At 39.8% G+C, this 17,799-nt stretch overlaps 1 pseudogene; it reads left to right on the top strand.

The window, feature by feature from the left end:
- The first annotated feature begins 9,537 nt into the window (after nt 1–9,537).
- On the top strand, nt 9,538–11,008 carry LOC125923993 (protein FAM133B-like; annotated as a pseudogene).
- Nucleotides 11,009–17,799: the final 6,791 nt, after the last annotated feature.

Below are 17,799 nucleotides of genomic sequence, written 5' to 3'. Positions count from 1 at the left end.
GATAGCAATGGAGGGGAAAGCACACCTTAAAGCTCTCCAAAGAACATTTATTACATTTTTAATATTTCCCATTTAGACATTTACCCAAGTGTGCAACACATTTTAAAATAGAATGAACTATATGTGAGGACAGGGACTACCTCCTAGATAAAATATTCAAAGAAAAATTTACAGAATACACAGGATGCTCCCATTTCTTAAATACATATACACAAACTCATGCAATATATACTCTCATATGAGTAGGTTATTTGGAAGGTTTGCACAGGAAGCTGTTCCAGGTAATGTCCAGATTCTAGGGAATGGACTAGAACACATGAAGTCACTGTGTAGCCATTTTCACACATGAATTGTTTTCATGACATTCAGTAGACAATTTTAATTTTAAAGAAGTTTCACAGCAATATTTTTGGGTGCAGGTATTTGTGTTCCTGATTAAAGGAAAGTCTTTTCACTCTGTTATGTGCTCTCTTCATGAGGTCAATAATTCTTGTTTTGTTCTTAGTTTTTTTCCTCACTTTTTGTGATGTTAGTAGGCATACTGGTCATTGCCTAAACCTTTTAATAAATTTGGGATTGTGAAATAATAATGGTTTCTGCTTTTTAATTTTAATTTAATTTAATTTTATTTTATTTTATTTTATTTTATTTTATTTTATTTTATTTTATTTTATTTTTAGGTTGGCTCCATGCCCAACATGGGGCTTGAATTGATCACAACCCTGAGATCAAGAGTCAGATGCTCTACCAACTGAGCCAGCCAGGTGCCCCTGCCTTATTTTATTTTACTAAATGTTTATTTATGTATTTTGAGAGAGAGAGAGAGAGCACATGAGCAGGGGATGGGCAGAGAGAGGGAGACAGAAAATCCCAAGCAGGCTCCACGCTGTCAGCACAGAGCCCAGCCCGGGGCTCAAACTCACACACTCTGAGATCATGACCTGAGCCAAAATCAAGAGTTGGAGACTTAATCGACTGAGTTACCCAGGTGTCCTGCCCCTACCTTATTTTAAAAACTAGTGGAATATATCTTTGGTAGTAACTTCCCTTATTATTTGACCAACATGAAGTGCTGTTCATGTCACGAAGGAAGAATAAATGTTTCACTGGACATCCTTTAAAATTTTTTTTTAATGTTTATTTATTTTTGACAGAGAGAGAGAGTGAGAGACAGAGCATGAGTGTGTGTGTGTGTCGGGGGGGGGGGGGTTGGGCAGAGAGAGTCGGAGACACAGAATCCAAAACAGGCTCCAGGCTCTGAGCTGTCAGCACAGAGCCTGACATGGGGCTCGAACTCACAGACAGTGAGATCCTGATCTGAGCTGAAGTCGGACGCTCAACTGACTGAGCCACCCAGGTGCCCATGAGCATCCTTTTAAAAAGGGAATATCTTGAAGACACCCAGGTGGCCAACCGACACATGAAAAAATGCTCCACATCACTCATCATCAGGGAAGTACAAATCAAAACCACAATGAGATACCACCTTACACCTCTCAGAATGGCTCACATTAACAACTCAGACAACAACAGATGTGGATGTGGACAACAGCAGGGATGTGGAGAAAGAGGCTCTCTTACACTGCTGGTGGGAATGCAAGCTGGTGTAACCACTCTGGAAAACAGTATGCAGGTTCCTCAAAAAATTAAAAACAGAACTACCTTAGGACCCAGCAATTGCACTATTAGGTATTTATCCAAGGGATACAGGTATCCTCTTTTGAAGGGGCACATGCTAGGTATTTATCTAAGGGATACAGGCATGCTGTTTCGAAGGGGCACATGCACCCAATGTTTATAGTAGCACTATCCACCGTAGCCAAAGTATGGAAAGGGCCCAAATGTCCATCAATGGATGAATGGATAAAGAGGTAGTATATACATACCATGGAGTATTACTCGGCAATCAAAAAGAATGAAATCTTGCCATTTGCAACTACGTGGATGGAACTAGAGGGTATTATGCTAAGCGAAATTAGAGAAAGACAAATATATGACTTCACTCATATGAGGACTTTAAGACACAGAATAGATAAACACAAGGGAAGGGAAGCAAAAGTAATATAAAAACAGGGAGGGGGACAAAAACATAAGAGACTCTTACATATGGAGAACAAACAGAGGGTTACTAGAGGGACTGTGGGAAGGGGGATGGGCTAAATGGGTAAGGGGCATTAAGGAATCTACCCTTGAAATCATTGTTGCACTATATGCTAACTAACTTGGATGTAAATTTAAAAAATAAAATAAAAATAAATAAATAAAAATAAAAAGGGAATATCTTGTCCCTAGGAACAATATAGTACTTGCAATTTGGGTTCTTTTCTGACCAACAGGACTCCATAGTGACCTTCAATTCATGTGGGCCAGTGAATACAGGAAGATTAGTTATCTGGAGATCTGTGGCTCTTCTTGGGAAGATTCCTCTGGAAATAAAGGAAAAGAGCAGAACCAAACTTCAGGGACTGTAGCTTACTATGTACTGATTTCAAAAGGAGAAGTTGAGGATTCACCAGCTTCTCGTTTTTCCTTAGCTCCTGGAGAACCAGCCCCACCCCACCAGCCCCTGACGCTTTTGAAAATGTTTTCCAGTTTTATTGCAAAATAATTGACCTACATCACTGTGTAAGTTTAAGGTATACAGCATGAGGTTTGATTCACATATATTGTGAAATCAGTCCTTTTTTAAGATGGAAACCTCAGAAAGAAACCCACTCTGCACAATGACCTATAAAGCCAACCTGCGCAGCTCCAAGCAGAGGCCAGCTGCCCCATCTGCCTGGATTATCTGAGAGACCCAATGACCCTTGACCACAGGCACTTCTGTGGCTCCTGCATCCACCAGTGCTGGGAAGACCTATAAGATATATCCCCTGTTTCATCTGTCTCCGCCACTGCCCTGACAGAGACTTAAAGAGGAACACCCACTTTTGTCCCATGTATGATATTGTTAAGCAGCTTCCCACCACAAGGAACAAAAGGGAAGAGAGACTAAGCGGAAAGAGTTAGGGGTCCCTGGAAAAAGAAAGAGGAGACTTGGCTTTGAGACCTAAGAAAGCACATTTTAGGACTCCGGCCATTGTATGATCTTTGCCTGACTTGCTCGAGCTCACTTCTTTCGGAACTTCCTAGGAGGTGTCGGAATTACAAAGAAATGCAAAAACCTCAGTAGTTAAGGATTTTAAGGGAACAAAGAAGATGCAAAAACAGTCTCTACCTAGCCGGGAAATAACCTAACCGTAACTGAGATGATAAATTAATGGTAAAAACTCCCAGTGCAGTTTCAAAAGCAAAGACTTATCTAACACATGTTCTTGGGTCGTTTTTTGCAGGATTTAACCCCCTTTGAACACTCAAATACCAGACTAACTGGAGCAGAGAATTGATGACGCTGACCCTTGCTGGCCCTTGTAACTTCAATCAGCTAGGACCTGGACTCTGTCAATTTAGGATGTCTTTTGCCCCAATCCTTTCTTTTTTTTTTTTTTTTAAGTTTATTTTTATTTATTTTGAGAGAGAGATAGCAACAGGGGGAAGACTTTTGCCCAACTTCTATACTGAACTCTCCTTTGCCCAGCCCCTTCATGAATATGCATGCACCCCTAACTTAAAACTTCCCTAATTTTGTTGTTTGGGGAAACACTGCTTTGGGAAACATCCCTGGTGTTCTCTTGTTGCAAGTAAAACCCTTTCTTTTCCTTATCCTTTGGCTTGTTTGTGTCTTTTGGCTCAATACCCACCAAGAGGCAAACCCAGTTTCCACTAACAAAACCCTTGTGTGAGAAGTGCAGATTCTGGCTCTGTTCTGTGAGAAGGATCTGACGCTATTGTGTCCCCAGTGCAGGGTCTCCTCTGACCTCCAGGACCACACCCTGACACCCACTGAGCAAGCTGCAGCTGGTTACAAGGAAGCAGTTCAAAGGCTACAGTGAGCCTCTGAAGAAGCAGGTTGAAAATGTTGAATGGCAGTTAGAAATCCAAGTCTCAAAAGTACTTGCCTTAAGGTGGAAGGTGAAAAAGTAGAGGGGGGAATTACACTCTGAATATGAAGAACTACAGCATTTTACTGGAAGAGGAATAGGATGCCCTTTTTTTAAATTTATTTTTGATGGAAAAGGATCTTGAAGAATAACAAATTGAAAACAAAGGCCATTATTCAGATCATAGTTCCAATCCTAAAAGAAAAAACAAAACAAAACAAAACAACAACTGCCAGAGTCCAGCTCCAGCAGGTCCGGGGGTTCCCGAAGGATGAACGGCATCGGCGAAAATAACAAATAACAAAATAACAAAAATAACAAAATAACAGCTTGTTAGACTGGCCGCTTTATTGTGGCAAACGTGGCATTATATTTGTTAGCAATTTCCTTGTAGCGTGCGTCATCTATGTTTCTCCGCTTTACCTAATTCTAAAAATGTTCCTTTGTGCAATCACCCATTAAGGAACATCATGGTTATTTTCTTGTAACGTTCCCTCCTGCGCTTTGCTTATTGATTAATTTCTTCATATTACTTTCATTATGTGTCTACATTTATTTATAGTTTATAAAGCGTTTGCTTTGCTATTTTCATGAAAGGTCATCTAACTCTCAACACCTCAAGTGGAACATTTACAGAGACATGACTTCTTAATTGTTCCTTTGAGCCATTTGTGGTACAAGGACCAAAAGTCTTCCCTTCGGTCTGAGGTGCTGGGAGGGAGCCAAGAGGGCCCTGGGAACCCAGACTTATGCGCTCCCAGAGAGACAATGTATACCTAGGAACTAATGAACCATTCTGTACCCTAACCCACCAGGTCCAGTTACCATCTTGAAAGCCTCCTGGGGGCCAAGTGGGCCTAGGGGTTGGAGTAACTTGTATCCATAGATACATTCCTTTGTTGCTGGAATGGGGATTTTGAACCCATTAGTCCCCCTCCTTGGCTGGGAAATATATGGGGCTATCCTTCCTTTAGGTAGGGGACGGGCAGGCAGGGGTGGCACCAGTTGGATATCAGGTTTCTTTTTTGTCCTGGGGGTCATCCCCAGAAAATATCCCCGAGTTTGCCCCCATGGGTTTATTTTGAATCATCAATACCAATTGGACCATGGGGATGGCCATGATGAGTAAGAGAAGGGATACCAGTAGCTTCCCATTCGGAGGGTCGCTATGCGTTGCCCTTCCGCCAACTACTCAGGCTGTGCCATCAGGAAGTCTGGATGGATCGGCTCCCGGCAAACAACAATGCTATGTGAAATAGCAAACAAGTGTGTCCAGGCAGACTTATATTTACTGATAGGTATTGGACATATACATACATAACAGACATAAAAACCTAAAAACTCAGAAGTTTTTTTATATTAATTAAAGAGAGTTATTATCTCTTTCACACTTTTGTCCTGCAAAAAAATTATCAACACATTAAGGTGGATTTAACACTAGATCCTAAAACTGCCCACCCAGACTTATATCAGAAGACAAAACAAGTACGAAATATGGAAAGACACAAACTTTCCATATAATCCCAACACATCTACTTTTTACCCTACTGTCCTGAATTTTGGAGGGTTTGATGCTGACGGGCAGATAGAAAGAGGCCCTATGGATTTTCCGTAGGTTTGTGCAGACTCTTCTTCGGAAATGCTTTTGCAGAAGTGCCTGGGTGCTTAGTGAGTTAAGCATCTGACTTTGATTCAGCTCATGATCTCACAGTTTGTGAGTTGGAGCCCTGCATCGGTCTCTGTTGTGACAGCTCAGAGCCTGGAGCCCACTTCAGATTCTGTGTCTCCCTCTCTCTCTGCCCCTCCCCCACTCATGCTCGCTCTCTCTCTCTCTCTCTCTCTCAAAAATAAATGAACATTAAAAAAAAAAATGCTTTTACATCCTTATCACCAAAGAGATACTGCTGGCAAACTCAGGATTCAAGTGGGTGATGGGGTCCAAAACACATGGACTGGCTTTTTCTGGATCATGAGTTGGAGAGGTCTCATTTTTTAATATGAGTAATATAGGTCTTATATTTATACCTTCACCGATACTTTCACACAAAAACTTTGGCCTGACATCTCTATTGGACCTACTTCAAACTCTCTTACCATCTGTCAAATCACAGATGAGTTTTGAACTCGTTGGAACCCTGTATGTTGTTATATTTTCTTTCTGTACTCTGGAATGTCCTTAAGATAATGTATAATCTCTGTTATGTTTTGGATAACATGATTTCAAGAGTTAGTGTTTTATGTTTTCAACATCAAGAGAGTCACTTTTTATTCTTCTATATCAATAACTAATGAGAATATAGAATTTGTGTTGTTTCATGGAAATGACAAGGGAATCAACTAGAAATTGCAATTTTGCAGTTCTAAAAGCAAAGACTTCAAATTGAGCATGTTTTATTTACCATTCACGTTTTATCAATACCAGTAAATGTAGTTTGTGACTTTACCTCATGTTATATATACACGTGTCCTGTAAATTCAACAGTTTAAGTGTCTTAGAAGTCCATGTTGACAATGGTTGGAAGACACAGATTTAGGCAGAAGTCTTCAGCCTTCTGCTTTGTTGGAGAAATGGAAATCAGGAGGAACTTGGAAGTGTTTAGACCATTATTTAAAAACTCACTTCGTATAGAAGAATTCCAGAAAGAGATGAGGAGGGTGTATTTCACGAAATGGAAATTGAATCAGTCGTATGGGATCCTCCAAAAAGGGCTGACAAAATTCTCTTTTCACACAATAAACCAAGATAGAACTGAGTAGCTAAGTTTAATAACTAAGACATTTGCAGAGTTAGGTGACTAATCTTCCTAACTAATTCATGGGTGTCAAATTTACACTCTAGCAAAATTTATAAAATTTGAGTAAAAGAAAAATTATAATGCTGTTTTTCTCCTGAAATTTACTCATTTAAATTGCATACATTTTTATATTATATTATATTATATTATATTATATTATATTATGAGAGTGAGAGCAAGGAAGCAAGGAAGAGGGGCAAAGGGAGAGAGAGAGAGAGAGAGAGAGAGAGAGAGAGAGAGAGAGAGAGAATCTTAAGCAGTTCCCATACACAGCATGGAGTCCAATGCAGGGTTTGATCCCACAATCCTGGGATCGTGACCTGAGCCAAAATCAAGAGTTGATGCTCAACCTACTGAGCGACCCAGATACCCCAAAATGGCATATATTTTAGTGTTCAGTCTACTTGTCTCATATTTCATACTACATGACCAGTGATTAACTCATAATAATTATATCTTAAATTATGGAATAGATGTGTGTGCTGTTTTACTACTCATAATTCTGTTATTTTAGGAAAGCAAAGGATAAAGGTTTTGAGAACACATTTTATAAAAATATAATTAATTTCTCTAGTAGTCAGCATTTTAATCATATTTTCCCCCAGTTTTTAAGATATAATTGATTTATAGTCTATATAAGTTTAAGGTATTCAACATAATTTACATATATTATGAACTGATTACCATGGTAAGTTTAGTTAATATCTATCATCTCATAAACACCAAAAAAAAAAAAAAAACCCAACATTTTTTTTTCTTGTGATGAGAGCGCTTAGCATCAACTCTCTCTTAACTCTCAAATATATCGTACAGCCGTGTCAGCTATAGTCATCAGGATGCACATTTCATCTCCAGCACTTATGTATCTTATAAGTTTGTACCTTTGACCTCCTTCCTCCACCTTCCTCCCTCCCCGCCACCCCCTCTCTGGTAACTACAAGTCTGATCTTGTTTTCTGTGACTTTGGATTTTTTTTTTTTTTTTTTTTTTTTGGTTAAGATTTCACTTGTAAATGAGATCCTATAGTATTTGCCTTTCTCCATCTGATTTATTTCAGACACAGCGTAATGCTCTCAAGTTTCATCCATGTTGTCACAAATGTGTCACATGTGATACAAATGTCACTAAATCTTTTTTTAGTGACTGGATAATATTCCGTTGTGTGTATGTGTGTGTGTGTGTGTGTGTGTGTGTGTGTGTATCCAGGAAGGGACTGCCTCTCCTTTGGTTACTTAATCCCTAGAGAGAACAAACAATTTGCCTGAGACTCTGGCTTTGATATGTAAACCAACCACTTCTGAGACCAGTCCAGCATCAAGCCTGCTTTTATTAGGGTTCTTGAAGCTCTGAACACTGCCCATGAAATCACCCCAGGTACTTAACAAAGAGAAACCACCCCTATCCGAAGGCACCAATCCTAAACCTGTTCAGCTGCCTCACCCATTCATTCCCTTGAAAACTCCAATAAAGCCTCGAGCTAGGCCCTGGTAATTCCTGCATGATTCTGCATGATGTGGTATGCCCTCTCCTCTTGACAAATGTAAATAATAAACTATCTTTTCAATGGTAGCTGTTTCCTGATGGAAACAACAGTTGGCCTCATGTGTTGGCCATACATGAGTAAAGTCAAAGCTTTCCATTTTTCTCAATGTAACAGCCCTGGCCAGAGTCAGATGTACCCAGCATATACTGGGGTAGGGTGGGGGCAGTCATTTCACTGATGAATGAGAATCTCTCTTTAACTCTGACTGGGAATAATATATTCAATAGAAGAGAAGAAGTAATCTCTAAGGGAAAGAATGGGCACATTCTATCAAATTAATTCTTTTTCATAAAAAATATATATATGAAGACTAAACAGGGAAGCTATAAATCAAAGATGATATCAGCAGTGTATATGATTAAAGATTCATTTCTAGAACATTTTTTTTAATGTTTTATTTATTTTTGAGACAGAGAGAGACAGAGCATGAGCAGGGGAAGGGCAGAGAGAGAGGGAGACACAGAATCCGAAGCAGGCTCCCGGCTCTGAGCTGTCAGCACAGAGCCCGACGCGGGGCTCGAACTCACAAACCGCGAGATCGTGACCTGAGCCGAAGTCGAACGCTCAACCGACTGAGCCACCCAGGCGCCCCAATTTCTAGAACATTTCAAATTTTTTTATTGGTCTATAAGAAAAAGAAAACCTATTATAGATTGAACATGTGTTTTTCCCCAAAATTCAAATGTTGAGCCCTTACTTGGAATATGATGGTACTTGGGGGTGGGGCTTTGGGAAGTTAATTAGGTTTAGATAAGGTCATGATGGTGAAGCCCTCACAATGGGATTAGTCCTCCAATAAGAGGAGGGAAACCTGTTGCACCTGGAAAGGCCATTCGCACAGAGAGTGAGAAGGTGGCCATCACCAAGCCAGGAAGAGGGCCCTCCCTAAAACCAGAGCATGTTAGCACCCTGATCTCAGATTTCTAGCTGCCAGAACTATGAGAAGTAAATGTGGAAGCCATCTGGCATATGGTATTTTGTTATAGCAGCTGGAGCTAAGACAAAACCTGATATAAAAATGAGTATATTACAGAAGGTATATCAGAGTAGAGAAATCATTAATAGTCCACAAAAAAATTAAAAGACGATGAAGTTTATTAGTAATCAGGAGATTATAATTTAAAACTGCAGTGTGACAGAGGACCTGCGGGGCACCCACTTTGGCTGCCTCTCTGGCTCCCTCGGTGTCTGACCGTGTGTTTAGTCCTGCACCCTGGGGAAGCGGGACAATTGGGTGGCCTGTATGAACCCGATAGCAGTGGCCAGATCGGGGATCCAATCCAGTCTTCAGGGCCAACAATCCAAGATTATCTGAATCGATCTGGGAAGAAGTAAAAGAACAGCTGGAGGGATACCTGGGTGGCTCAGTCAGTTAAGCATCTGACTTCGGCTCAGGTCATGATCTCACAGTTCGTGAGTTCAAGTTCCGCATCCAGTTCTGTGCTGACAGCTCAGAGCCTGGAGCCTGCTTCAGACTCTGTGTCTTCCTCTCTCTCTCTGCCTCTCCCCGATTTGTGCGTGTGTGCGTGTGTTCTCTCTGTCTCTCTCTTTCTCAAAAATAAATATTAAAAAAATGAAAAAAAAAGAACAGCTAGAGAAGAAAAAGAAAGGCCCTAAGACATTGGCTGAATTTGAAGAAAAAATGAATGAGAACTTGAAGAAAGAACTAGAAAAACACAGGGAAAAATTATTAAGTGGCAGTGAGAGCTCATCCAAAAACAGACAGAAAAAGAAAAAAGAAAAGAAGAAATCTGGTAGGTACTCGTCGTCTTCTTCACCCAGCTCTGATTCTTCCACCAGTTCTTCAGATGCTGAAGATGAGGATAAAAAACAAGGAGAAAGAAAAAAGAGAGAAGGAAGAACCATTCACATAAATCTTCTGAAAGCTCCACGCCAGAAACGGAATCGGACAGTAAGGATAGTTTAAACAAAGAAAAAGAAGTCAAAGGATCCAACTGAGAAAGAGAAGGACATTAAAGGAGTCAGCAGAAAAAGAAAGATGTATCCTGGAGATAAACCTTTATCATCTGAGTCCTTATCAGAATCAGATCATACTGAAGAAGTACTAACGTGGGAGGGTGGGGGAGAAGGTCAAATGGGGGCTGGACATCGAGGAGGGCACTTGTTGGGACGAACACTGGGTGTTGTATGTAAGTGATGAACCATGAGAATCTACACCAAAAACCAAGAGCACACTGTACACACTATATGTTAGCCAATTTGACAATAAATTATATTTAAAAAATAAATAAATAAAATAAAATGTGCCAGCAATAAATAAATAAATAAATAAATAAATAAATAAAATATCCCGGCAAAATAAATAAATAAATAAATAAGAAGAAGTATGAGCAAGAAAGAAGAAAAGCAGTGAAGAATGAGAAAAAGAAAAAACAAAAAAGAAAAAGAACCATAAGACACACAGTGAGAAGGGGCGTCTGGGTGGCTCAGCCGGTTTAGCATCCAACTTCAGCTCAGGTCATGATCTCACGGTCCGTGAGTTCGAGCCCCGAGTCGGGCTCCGTGCTGACAGCTCAGAGCCTGGAGCCTTCTTCGGATTCTGTAACTCCTTCTCTCTCTGCCCCTCTGCCTCTCGCTCTCTGTCTCTCTCTCTCAAAAATAAATAAACATTAAAGAAACACAGTGAGAAGAAAAAGAAGGCTCCTAGTTCAAGTCCTGACTCACCATAACATTAAGAAAAATCAGGATTCCCTTACAAAGTGCAATGTCTAAGAAAATTTCAACTGAAAATTATGACATAATTACTAAAATGCATGAATTGTCTTGTCTTTACAATTATTCCCGGACTGTTCAATAGTCACTCAGAGGCCGTTGTGTGAAAGGGCCGTAACTGTTGCCTGCTGCTTGAACATCTGTTTTTTTTTCTCTTCCAGTGCTTAACGACTCTGGGAGATAATACATTGCAGTTGCACTACTGGCTAAGATATTTGGGGATAAAGTTAATATTTTTTGTTTAATTTTTTTTTTAACGTTTTTATTTATTTTTGAGACAGAGGGAGACAGAGCATGAACAGGGGAGGGTCAGAGAGAGGGAGACACAGAATCTGAAACAGGCTCCGGGCTCTGAGCTGTCAGCACAGAGCCCGACGCGGGGCTCGAACTCACGGACCGTGAGATCGTGACCTGAGCCGAAGTCGGCTGCTTAACCGACTGAGCCACCCAGGCGCCCCTAAAGTTAATATTTTTGATTAGAAGTATCTAATGATAAATCAACAGAAATCGAATCTGGATATATCATTAAGATATAATCAGAAATGATCAGATGACTCTAGTTAACATTTTGAAATAGGGATTACATTGATGTTTCAAAATCCTTACTCTGTAGATAAGCATATTTTAGTTTTCTCCTCTTAAATACTTTTTTACCTAGGGAAGGAGCTTTTAGGGTGGGGAGGGGTGGTTCTCAATCTCTCTCTTTAGCTAGCAGAGTAGCGTGCCTTTTCTCTTCATACATCCTATGTTTGTGGACACAGTAGCCATGCTTCATGGGGAGGTCAGAGCTGTGGGTACAGCGGTCTTGCCCTTAGACATCCTTGGACTCTTGTCATTTGCTGCTTTCAATGAATCAGAGTGACAGCCCTTTGCAGCACGACAAAGCCCCAAAAGCTCTGGGATTTATCTCCCCTTCGATGATACTGTATTTTTTTTAGCATTAGAATGTGTTACAGCATTTGAATTAATTTTGACTACGCTCTGGCTTTGGAGAGGAATCATTGCAAATAGACACTGGTACTTTTTGCACTTGACAGCGAAAAGTTCTAAAATGCATGTTTTATGCTGTTAGTTTTAACCAGTCAGGAAAATTTTACGCACCCAGTGTTCGTTATTTTATTTCTGTATGCCTTTTGTTTAGGCTGCCGGGTTTAGCTTTTATTAACTCCTCATTCTTGCTACCTAAAATCCATGCTGTGTTTAATGGCATGCTTCCCGAGATACTTAGCATGTAAAAAAAAGCAGGCTTTTGACTTTTTTTTTTTTCTTTAGACAGCTTCATATTGAAGCTGAGACTTACCATAAACAAGATGAGTGGCAGGCCTGGGATGCTGTGTCTTGTTACATGAAGCTATTGCCAGAATCTCAGTGAATATAACATTTGAGAAATTTGTCTTTGTATATTCATAGCAAATAATGACAATTTAAATGAGAATTACATTATTGCTCTTCCTGTGCCATATTTTTTTATTTTTAAAAACAAATTTTTAATGTTTATTTATTTTTGAGAGAGAGACAGAAACCAAGCTCAAGCAGGGAGAGTTCAGAGAGGGAGGGAGACACAGAATCCGAAGCAGGCTCCAGGCTCTGAGCTGTCGGCACAGAGCCCAACACGGGGCTGGAACTCACTGACCGTGAGATCATGACCTGAGCTGAAGTCAGACACTTAACCGACTGAGCCACCCAGGCACCCCTCTCCCTGTGTCATCTTTTACAAAGATTTTGTGCTTCATTTCCACTGCTGAATTGTTTACTAGTAACATTAAAAGGAATTGATAAATCATTTTTGCTTTACATTTTTTATATAATCAGGTAACATGAAATATAATTTGATGTACAATTTTACCTGTTACAGAGGACATGCTAATTATAGTGGTATATGTACAAAACATTTTGGCATGACAAGGGGCCGAATAAATAGCTATTTTACTTAAAAAATAATAAATAAAAATAAGATAAAATTACAGTGTGATAGCATTCACACCATTCAGCTAAGCAGTATTCAAAAGAGTGGTGATACCTGTATTAATCATCAAGGCGGTCAAACAAAATACCACAGGCCTTTACTTTCTCCCAGTTCTGGAGGCCAGGAGTCCAAATCAAGGTGTCGTGGGTTCGTTTGCTTCAGAGGCCTCTCTCTTTGGCTTGCCAATGGCCTGCTTATGCCTGTGTCTTCACATGGCTTCTTCTATGTACCCATGCAACCACAATGCCTCTTCCTGTTCTTATAAGAACACAATCATATTGGACTTTGCCTAAGTTACCCATTGTAAGCTCATTTCTCAGTTCTGTATACTGAAGATAATAATAGTCGCTGCTTCAGAAGTTAGCTACAGAGATTCAATTAGATAGTTATTTATTTATTTATTTGTTTATTTATTTATTTTTCAATTAGATTTTTAAACAAACACTTGAAACAGCGCATATAACGTGGTTAGTAAAATGTAGCTATGTCACCCAAGTCCAAGCTTCCTCTGCTCACACTACATGACAAGCCAATAAGTCGAGAGGCAAGATGCCGGGGGCAAAGCAAGTGACTTTATCTGGAAAGCCAGCAAACCTGTGAGATGGCAGACTGTTGTCCCAAAGAACCATCTCCCCCCCCCCCCCCCCCCCCCGCATGAAATTTGAGCTTCTTTTATGTTAGGAAAAGTGGGAAGGGGAGGGAGCCAAAAGATGGCTGACCTCTGATTATATCTGAGGAAGGTGTGTAAGTTCTTTGTCTCTAGTCAATTGATCTTACTGTAGAGGAATCTAGTCATATCTTTTCTGTGAATCTTAAATATAGCATAGTCATTTCTACATGTACTCCCTTATCTCCTTGGGCGAGATATATTTCAGGTGAAAAGCAGAAGTTTGCAAATCTTAGCTGCAACATGTCTATGTGCAGGGCCAAGTAGAAGTTTCTAAGCTCCAGGGCACAGTAGCAGGGAAACAGAAGCAACGTGGAGCTAGTCATGCTAAGTTATAATTCCCCAACATCAACGTTCCGTTCCATAATCTTGAGGGATCAGGACAAGGGGACATCACCTCTCATCTGACTGCTTCTTGTTGGACAGGGTCAAAGAGAGGCAATTGTGGAATAGAACAATTTGACCAGACTTATGAAATATTCCAGAACGCTCTTTTTGCCATTGGGGTCTTAGAAGCAACCCTAGGCATTTGTCCCCCTAAAATTGAATGAATTCTCTTTTTTAAATTCCATTTATTTATTTTATAAGTTTATTGATTTATTTTGAGAGAGAGAGAGAGAGAGAGAGAGCACAAGGAAGAGGGGCAGAGACAGAGGGAGAGAGAGAATCCCAAGCAGGCTCTGTGCTGATGTGGGGCTTGAACTCCCAAACCATGAGATCATGACCTAAGTCAAAATCAAGAATCAGACGCTTAACCAACTGAGCCACTCAGGCACCCCTAAAATCAAATAAATTCTTTTAGGAATCCAGGGAAAGGGCCTTGAGAACCAGTTTCCTATTCTGATTCACGTTCCAAGGTTTGTTGGAGGCAAGTAGTCTGTTGTCTAATTTTGTCAATATGGGTTCTTCTGAGGAAAAAACGTAAGTGCAGCAGGTGGTGTTTAACTATCGTATAGACTCTGCCTTGTTCAGCAAGCACCTGGGTAATTAATAAGAGGCATTTCTAAGGAAACAATAGAAAAACACAGCGTGGAGCAAATTATAAATCTAGTGTCTGAGTCTAAATGCTGCCAATAAGAGGATTTTTAGGTGCTGCACTCAAAGCATCCTCAGATGGAGTGAGTGCAGGCAGACATAATCTGACGGATTTTTCTGGTTCATAGTGGCAATGACTCTGGTGATCCTTCTGAGTGGCCCACAGAGTGATGGGAGCTATTGCAACAATTTCTCTGATATTCCTCTCACATTGTCCAGCTTCAGTTTGCAGGGATGTAGGAAAGACAGCAGTTTTAGTTCTCAGGGATTTCAAGTCAAGAGAAGGGAGAAAATTGGAAACCTTAGTTTGGAGAGTCATAGCTAGATAAGTAGGAAGAAGAATTCAGGTTCTAACCCAGTTTCATAGGCAAACAACCAACACTCAAAGACAACCAGAACTAGAATCTAACATCCTCTAACATCCACAAAGGTGTGTTTTTGAAACATAATTTTTCTCTCTGAAATCACCCTCCTATTTATCAGATAGCCAGATTAAGACTAATTTATTTGTAAAATAAATTTAATTTTAACACACCTGGCCTAATTATTTACACAAGTGTGGCAAGAATACCACATAGGTCTTTTCATTCTGCTTTGCTGGAATGTTTTTTGGTTTTTGGTTTACCTTGTTTTTTGTTTTTGAGAGAAAAAGTGGGCACACATGTGCCACTGGGGGAAGGGCAGAGGAAGAGGGAGAGAGAATTCTGAGCAGGCTCCACATTCATTGTGGAGCCAGACACAGGGCTCCTATCCCACGACTGTGAGATCAAGACCAGAGCTGAAATCAAGAGTCTGATGCTTAATCAACTGAGCCACCCAGACACCCCTGCCGGAACATTTAAATAAGGAATTTCAGATTGAACTTTTTCATAGCCTCCCAAGGCCAGAAGCCAAGCCAAATACTTGCCATACCTATAGCTTTGGGTAAATTCCTCCCTTCTAGAGGTCTCCAAAATATCCTGAGAGTCCTACATTTGCCAAGAAGTTACCTTCTTTACTCACTTGGTAAGGCTGCTGGGAGTTCTGTAAGCAATGTATCAAGCCAAAATTTCTGAGGGGTTCTATTGGCTCCCAAACTCAACTTTATTTCTTTAAAGGTGTCTGGTCATATCTGAGTCTCTGCATGCCTCTCAAATATGACATTCCAGTCAAAGCCTTGGTAATCTAACCAATGTTTTCAATGGTGTTCTTTTGCAAGGAGAAGATTTTCATTGAACTTAAGCAAAAAACTATAATTGCCATGAAAGAATACTCACTGAGAGTTTCCGAATTCTGGATGGTTCAGGTAGGGAGAAATCATCAACATGTCAATGTGTTTACTTTCCAGTTTCCTTAAACTGGAAAAGCAAACATTAGAGAGCTGTCAATGTTTCAGACAAGAGTAATAAAAACCATAATCATCTTTCTCAATTCTTGTTCTTGTTACTAATTCTTGTTACTAATTCTTGTTCTAATGTTACTAATTTGTGTTCTTTTCTAAAAAAAAATTTTTTTATGTTTATTTTTTTTGAGAGAGAGAGTGTGTGAACAGGCGAGAGGCAGACACAGAATCCAAAGCAGGCTCCAGGTTCCGAGCTGTCAGCACAGAGCCCGACGCGGGGCTTGAACCCACAAACTGTGAGATCATGACCTGAGCCGAAGTTGGATGCTCAACTGACTGAGCCACCCAGGTGCCCCTCTTGTTCTGTTTGAATGCAGTTTTTCCATTAGTTCTGGAAATTCTTAGTTTAGTTTTATGATCTTAAAGATATGAGAATCTTGTGTTTGTCAAAAGTCCTTTTTCATGAATCTCCTTAAAACTGAAACACATTTGTAAGTGTATCAGCATAAAATAATAATTGTAAACGACAAAAGCTTCAAAATGGCCATGGTTAAAAATCTGATGGGATTTCATTACATTGTAGTTGATAAGGAAATTTGGTTATTTTTGTGACACACAGCATTTTAACAATTAGGAGTACATGTGATTACCTTATATCAGGGCACATTAAAACTTGAGGAATTTTATATATAATTTTTGGAATAGTTACAGCATTTACCCACACAATATAAGCTAAGAGGATTTATCATCATTTCTTTGACAATGCTTCCCATGTAACTTAACATACAAAATAAACAAGCCTAATTGGTTAGAAAGACTTTATTTAGAATTTGAATTTTTTTGTAAGTTTGTTAAAAATATCAGAAAGTTTAGGGGCACTTGGGTGGCTCAGTTGGTTAAGTGACTGTCTGACTCTAGATTTTGGCTGAAGTCATGATCTCAAAGTTCACAAGATCGAGCCCTGTGTTGGGCTCTATGCTGACAGCATAGAGTCTGCTTGGGATTCTCTCTCTGTTTCTCTCTCTCTCTGTCCCCCTCCCCTGTTTGTGCATGTGTGTGTGCTCTCTCTCTTGAAAAATAAATAAATAAACATTTAATTAAAAAACTCTGAGAAAGTGGGGCACCTGGGTCGGTTAAATGTCCTACTTTGGTTCAGGACATGATCTCACAGTTTGTGGGTTCAAGCCCTGCATCAGGCTCTGTGCTGACAGCTCAGAGCCTAGAGCCTGCTTTGGATTCTGTCTCCCTCTCTCTCTGCCTCTCCCCCATTGCACTCGGTCTCTTTCTCTCTCCCTCAAAAATAAATAAACGTTAAAAAAAAAACAAAAAACTATGAGAAAGTTTTTAAAAAATCAGATTAAAGCACATACCTAAGTAGGATTATAGCTCATTATGAAACTTAATGTTTAATTATCTATTTAGCCCAGGTGGCAATAAGAGATTCTACAGAAGGATATCTAGTTGTTAGCAAAACTTAGGTCCTTTAATATCGAGAAGATTTAGTTTTCTTAAGTAATCAAAGACCTGATGAAGACAGAACATAGACATTTTGTTCTGGGGTAGATTAAAAAACAAAAACAAAGACAAAAACAAAAACAAAATCACCCTTTGTTCATAATTTCTTATTAAGAGTAAACCAACAGTCCAAGGAAACGTTGTCATCTTAACAGAGAGACAAACCAAATTCCAATCTCTTACTAGTAAGCAATGTATCTGTTAATACTCATTGACTCCAATTTTATTCAGTCCTGACCATGCA

This window comes from Panthera uncia, chromosome B1, assembly GCF_023721935.1.
Source record: "Panthera uncia isolate 11264 chromosome B1, Puncia_PCG_1.0, whole genome shotgun sequence".
Classification (NCBI taxonomy): domain Eukaryota; kingdom Metazoa; phylum Chordata; class Mammalia; order Carnivora; family Felidae; genus Panthera; species Panthera uncia.
This window is presented reverse-complemented; position numbering and strand designations above follow the sequence as displayed.